Here is a 7,288-nt window from a genome sequence, read left to right on the forward strand (position 1 = left end):
ACATATGCCTGCCTTCCTCTCCTTTGGGCTGTCTACCTCTTTTAAGAAAGACTTTGCTGCTCTGATTGTCCATCTCTAAGCCCTCTCACCGAATGTCATACGGATTTTATCGTTCACGTTGATGATGCTGATCTCTCCTCCTCCAGTGTGTGTCCTTGGATCCACATCCAAGGACACACACTGGACCTTTTAAGCTGCTCTGTCTGGATTTACTCCTCTGAACTTCTCCTGATGATCTTCCTTTTACTGATTATTTGCTGCTCTCTTTTAATGTTAAACTCCATTGCTCTTCCTCCAAACTTTTATGGCCCCACTCTTTCTGTTATATTAAAAATTTTTGTTTTATCACACATTGCTGACCATTTCACCATTGTTCATACTTCTGACCCAGATGACCTTCTTTGCATCCGTAATAATGGCCTCACCAATATCCTTGATTTCCTCAATCCCTTGAAAACCCAGCCAGTGCACCTTGGTACACTCCTGAACTTTGTTCCAGGTTCTTTCTATAAACAATAACCTTGGCCCCATCTCTTCTTCATGCATGACTGTTGAACTTCTGTCCCCTCCGCTGCTGACATTGCTGACGCTTTTTGCCAGTGTAAACCGTCTTCCAGCCAGTCCAAACTTTTTCCTACAGTTCTCGTCAAACCCTGTCTCAATTCTCTGCTTCCTATCATTACTAACATCATCCATTCCTCTCTGTCCTCTGGTATCATCCCAGCGGAAGCTAGCGCAGAAACACAAACCAAACATCCAATGGAAGGAATCCAGCAAGGAGACACGAAGTGAACACAAATGGAACGAGAAAGTAACAGAGAAGTGACAAGAGGACCAGGGGTCGGGTCACAGGGGTAGCAGCTTAAGATGGGAGGACGAGACTTCCCTCTCCCCTGCTACTTGTTCCAGCCACAGGATCCCAAGGCGTTCCCAGGCCAGCCGAGAAACATAGTCCCTCCAGCGTGTCCTGGGTCTTCCCCAGGGCCTCCTTCCGGTGGGACGTGCCCGGAAAACCTCAGCAGGGAGGCGTCCAGGAGGCATCTTAACCATATGCCCAAGCCCCCTCAACTGACTCCTCTCGATGTGAAGGAACAGCAACTCTACTCTGAATCCCTGCCGGATGACCGAGCTCCTCACCCTACCTCTAAGGAGAACGACCACGCTGCAGCAAACAGAAAGGGGCGGGGACGGACCACTGTCAGTCTCATACCTTATTTGGAAATGGGACCATTGCAATCTGGAAGTGAAGGGCGCGCTATTTCCTATACCTCCGTTTTTATTTTCTTTTGAAATCTGTGATATTTTTTCACCTTTAGGAAGGAGTTTCAATCTCAGAATGTGCTTGAACTTCTTTCTTTTATTCTTTTATTTACTTCAGCGTAGCTCACAGTTTTTAGCAAATTCTGTAGCTTTCGGTTTACTTCTAAATCTGCTCCTTAGTCGCATCTTTTCGGGCTTGCTACTGCCTGTAGTGGCGTGGGGGTGGTAACACAACTAATCTAATTACATTACTAAATCAGAATACCACAAAGTCTTTATTATTAATAATTCTGGCATTACTGGAACAGTAAAAGATAAATTCCCTCACAAAAGAACATACCTTTTCATTTTCTTAAGGCAGTAGAGCAAATTAAATGAGATAAACAAAACCTGACAGTGATTCCAGTTTCACTTGATGGCCAACCTGTTGAAATTGTGGCAAATTTTAAAAGCCTCAAGTCATTCCTGGACAGCCAGCTCAACTTTGCTGAAAACACTGACTATATTTTTAAGAACTATTCTCAGACACTCTACTTTTTATGAAGACCTTAGGGTTACCCAGCTTGAGGTTGTGTACAACCTCTAGTTAGGTAGAGGTTGTTGAGTTAAATGTTAAAACTAAACATTCTAACTTGAGTTTTAACTCAATTCAAGTTGAAACAACATTTTAACTCAAGTTTTAACATTTTATCTCCTTGGCTGATTTGGTCACATGAGCTGCAGACTAACAGAATCTTTTAAGAATACTTTCAATGGCAGGAATAACAGCAGGTAAATAGTGGTAAAACCTAAAACAACTCTGTCTGAACTGTTTGCTGAAAGAACATGAAAGATGGCAAGAAATATTTTAGCAGAGAACGTCCATTCTCATTATTCATCAGTTTGAACCTTTGAGCTCATGAAGGTGTTACTGTGTCCCTCTGGTAACTAGGAACATCTATTAGATGTCATTTATTGACATTGCAATAATTATTCTTTACAAAACTAAATAACATTTACCTATAGCATGCTAAGTGTTTTGCTCTGTTCACAAATTGTTGATAATCAATCAATTAATTAAATCTTTATTCCAGACACAAAAAAGGTAAAAAGGTAAAAACAAGAGAAAATTAAAAATAAACATGACGTATTATTCACCGAGTCACAAATAAATGATGACGCCAATGATTCTATAATCTTGACAAGAGTCTCACTGTACTAAAAGCAGGATTTACTAAAATTGCAATTATATTATTGCATGACACCGATAATCTACACATGCATTTATACATAAGATTCCTGAGCACAGCTGCACATGTGGAAACAGCATTATGTACAAACATATGGCTAGCACTACTCCATCTAGGCACTTTGAGTAGAAGCCTCATGCCATCATTGTATACCACATAAAGTTTCTGCAGACTACTTTTTTTGTATCGTCGCCACAGATGGGCCGTGTAATAATGTGATTCATGAATATGATTTATCGATTTAGAGTCAAAGGAAAATGTCCTCGCTGATTGATTAATTTCATCTTATTTTTTTCCTATATATAAGACTCTACCAACAAAAAGTTTCTCAATAATATACATGGCACTGTAAAAACAAAATATTTTTTGCTAATATCTGTTTAACAGCCCTGGTTGTAACAACCTGGGTTATTATTCTTCTGTACCTAATTCATTAGTTTGTTATTGACTTTTGCTCAATTAAATTTCTTCTGTATAAATTGCGAATGGTATTTTTATTATAGTTGATCATGTTGTTTTTCATGTCTCCTTTTGTCTTTTGTTCCTTCTATAATTGATGGAGATATATAGATATTGTTTATAATGCATAAAAATATTGTCATTTAATTAGCTCTACATCCTTAGGAAAATGAAAAAAAAAAAAGTTTTTATAAGATAATTTATCTTTTACTGTTCCAGTAATGCCAGAATTAATAGAAAATAATAAATACGTTGCGGTATTCTGGTTTAGTAATGCAAGTATATAAGTTGTGTTACCACCCTCACGCCACTAGAGGCAGTAGCAAGCCCGAAAAGATGCGACTAAGGAGCAGATTTAGAAGTAAACCGAAAGCTACAGAATTTGCTAAAAACTGTGAGCTGCGCTAAAGTAAATAAAAGGATAAAAGAAAGAAGTTCAAATACACTCTGAGATTGAAACTCCTTCCTAAAGGTGAAAATATATCCCAGATTTCAAAAGAAAATAAAAACGAAAGTATAGGAAATAGCGCCCCCTTCACTTCCGGATTGCAATGGTCCCGTTTCCAAATAAGGTATGAGACTGTCAGTGGTCCGTACTAGCGGAACAAGTCAGCGTCGGGCCGGGTGGCGGGGCCAATGACCGGGCCCCTCACGTGTATCACTTGTGTTGCCTGAAACTGTTGAGCGGGGTGGGAAGGGGGGGGGCGCTTTGGGCCGCGTTTGTCGTTTGATTTTTACTCAGGAAGCACATTGGCTAGACCTTGAATGAAACGGTCACTGGGACTGACTACTATATATTCCATTGAGGGGTAACTTGCAGTATTCTCGTTCACTGGGGTAAACCTGGCGCCTCTCACTTTGGGCAACTCCAGAGTGGAATGAATGTCCAGGCCTTCTCAAGGAGACTGGTTCCAGAACCAGAGCCATGCTTTGAGGTGAGACCAACTATTTCTAGCCAGAACCTCTCCGCCTCACACACTAGTTCCCACCAGAGAGGTGACATTCCACGACCCAAGAGCCAGCTTCTGCAACTGAGGATTGGACCGCCAGGGTCCCCTCCCTCGGCCACCACCCATCCCACATTGCACCCAATCCCTTTGGGCCCTCTCACAGGTGGTGGGCCCATGGGAGGGGGTCCCATGTCTCCTCTTCGGGCTGAGCCCGGCTGGGCTCCATGGGTAGAAGCCCGGCCACCAGTCGCTCGCCATCGTGCCCCATCTCCAGGCCTGGCTTCAGAGTGGCTCCCCAGAGAGGGAACGCCAAATCCAAAGTTCTCGTCCATCAAAAGGGTCTTCAGGCTGCACTTTGTCTGGTCCCTCACCTAGGACCTGTCTGCCTTGGGTGACACAACCATGGGCAGAAAGCCCAAGACAGCATAGCTCCTAGGATCATTGGACACTCAAACCCCTCCACCACGATAAGATGGCAGCCCAAGGAGAGGGAACCAGGGAGGTGTGAAGTTTTAAAAAATATATACTTATTGTTATGGGAGTTTGTTGATCCTTTCATCTTTTAATCTGTTTTATATCATGATTGTGGAAGCTGTTTATATTGTCCCCAGCATTTCCATTTATGAAATAGCAGTATTAAACAAAAGATTGTAGGGGGAGTTGTTCTGCAGTCATTTCATCGTGAACCATTGTATCACCATGGCAACATGGCATTTTGTTACTCTGTGGTTAGTTTTATTGTGTGGTTCGTTAACATAGATGTAAAATGTTAAAATTTGAAATTTACATGTGATCTTGGATGCATTAAAGTGAAGCTCAGTAAATAAGGAGATTACTGAAAATTTATTTTTATTTCAGTAGCTCAGTTCACAAACTGATGGATGGTTTGTAGATGTTTGTTTTTACAGTGAAAACACAATATTTAACAAATTATTACAACACATATAACTTTTGAATATTCAGCATTAGGGTGCAATGTTGCCTATAGACAAACTGAAAAAATATAGAAAATATGTCTGCAAAATGTATCATTTACTATTTTTATGAAGGACTCCCATTTACTTCTTAAGGTTTTTACATGATGAAGTTTGTTTTTTTTTCATATCTATTTTGTATGAATGTTTTTTGTTGTTTTTTTGTTTGTTTTTTTGCCCTACAGGGTTTGGCATTGGGTTTCTGCTGAGGGCTACAACTCTTGTAACTGAAGAATTGAAAGAGTGGATCAAAGTACCAGGGGAAATGCTTATCAACATGCTTAAGATGTTTGCTGTATCCCTCATTGTGACAAGCGTGGTTGCAGGCAAACTAAATATGAATTCAGATACTTGATATATTTAACTTATAATTGTTATAGAGATAGATTGAAAAGATGCTCACTCATCTTTTTGAGGATATTTTTGTATATATGTTGATTAAAACATGCGATTATATGCTCTCTTTTCTCAGGAGTAACTGGATTAAACACCAGAGTGTCCAGGAAAACAGCTATCATCACAGGGACCTTCGTCTGTGGCTCTACCTCAATAGCCGTAATTCTCGGTAAATTTATCATGGGTAGCAGATTTTAAGATAGATTTATGAAGACCGCTATTGTTTGTTCTGTGTTATTGCTTTTGACATCCTGCCTGATACTTTGTGTTGCAGGAATGTTTCTGGCTCTCACAATCAAGCCTGGTGTGTTAGAACATGACTTACACAGTGACAAAAAGGGTGTGTCAACCTTTGTCTTGCATGTGATCTTGCAGGATCTTATAAGGTGAGACAAAATTCATGATTTCCTGTAATGTGTTCCAGTACAGAAAAGATCAAATAGATATTTTATCATCTTTGATTACCATCAGTTAAACTATCTGTCAGGACTCTGGATTTTTGGGTTTGGTTTTGATCTTATTTATCATTATGTTTTAGTTCATTTTAGGTTAGCCCTTCACGGTCATTTCACATTTATTATTTGAGGTTATTTAGTGTGATTACAATTGCCTTGTTGTTTTCCTTATCATCCCTTCATAGTGTTTCTAGTTAGGTATATTTTTTTCTTAGGTTCTGTTTTTCTTGTATCTCTGAGTCTACGTCAAGCTTCTTTAGTGATTTTAGTTTATTTGTATTTAATCATTATAGTTCCCTCTGTAGTGTTTCTAGATCTTATTTTGTCACTTTATGGTTTTTTAGTCTTTCTTTAGTAATTCTAGTTAGGCTATCTCTTTGCTCAGATCTTCTAGTTTCTATAGCTCTCTGTCCCCTAGTTCTTATTGTTAGATCAGCCTTCTTTCTGTTTATGTTTGTCCCTCCTGTCTTTTTGTCTTCTAGTTTATCAGGTTTTCTTTGGTATTAGTGTTTTCTTTCGTTTTAGAGATATTTTCAGGTCCCTGGTGTTTCCTCTGTTTTTTCCCCAGTTTAACTCCTTAGCTTCCTCGTGTCATCTTCTCCCCTCCCATCAGCTAGCTCCTGTGAAAACTATTCACACCTGCAACCAGTTATCTCATCTTGTTAGGTCCATTGTTCCACTTACTACCTCCCAGTATTTAAACTCCTCTGTCACAACTCGCTAGTCTGTCTTGTCACCCTGATCGTCACTACCCATGTTTCCCTCCCTGGATTACCTGTTGTTCCCTTGTGTTTCCAGTTTGTTTTGTTTTTGGATTTTCTTCTATCCTTGGATTTTGGATTTTTTGTTGGTTGATTTTCTTCATTAAAACATCCACTTAGTGAGTGATGGGTAGATGAGGCGTCATGTATCGTTTCAACACATAGCAAAACTGTATCGATTCTGTGTCGATACTCTGTCACTCAATACTGACACCTGCTGGACATTAAAAATTCCTACAGGCAACGTAGTGATTTGATGACCTAGTCTATACAATAAGATTTAATTAAGTCTTTGTATTTTATTGAATATTATATATTGTATTATGTCATATCTTCAGTTAAATATAAAATATTTGATATACAGTCAATAAATAATGGGAACATGTACCATAAAGTGAAAATTTATGTGAGTGTGTTTGGAATGAGGATGCATGGACTGTTTTTTTTTTGTTTGTTTGTTTTTTTCCACAAATTTTTATTTAAAAAAAGGTTTAACAACATTTTAGAATTTAGTCTGTTACGCTTTTTTGACAAAACTTCTCCTGCTGTAGAAAAAAAATGAAGTAAACACTATATTTACAGCGAACCCTTGTTTTTCTTAGAGGTTGCGTTCCGAAAATAACCCGTGATTTCCGTGAAGTAGTTACCTTTAGTTTTTACAATTATTATACAGCATAATTAAATACTCTACATTGAAACCAAAGAACAAAGCCTGTTTTCAGATCAGCGGATGTGCGTGTGCATCAATCGGGCCTTAATGTTGTCCGTAGTCATGTCATTAAAGCGTCTCCACCAATCTGCCCC

General features: G+C 39.1%; 1 protein-coding gene and 1 long non-coding RNA gene across 4 annotated transcripts in view; both read left to right on the forward strand.

Annotated features, from left to right (window-relative positions):
* LOC107834683 (excitatory amino acid transporter 3-like) overlaps positions 1–7,288 on the forward strand; it is a 109,421-nt gene that overhangs the window by 42,828 nt on the left and 59,305 nt on the right. The gene's annotated exons all lie outside the window — the stretch shown is intronic.
* Positions 3,097–3,306, forward strand: LOC107834686 (uncharacterized). Its single transcript, XR_001660497.1, has 2 exons — positions 3,097–3,132; positions 3,186–3,306. It is a non-coding gene; the product is annotated as an uncharacterized LOC107834686 (long non-coding RNA).

This window comes from Poecilia formosa, unplaced genomic scaffold, assembly GCF_000485575.1.
Source record: "Poecilia formosa unplaced genomic scaffold, Poecilia_formosa-5.1.2 Scaffold720, whole genome shotgun sequence".
Taxonomy (NCBI): domain Eukaryota; kingdom Metazoa; phylum Chordata; class Actinopteri; order Cyprinodontiformes; family Poeciliidae; genus Poecilia; species Poecilia formosa.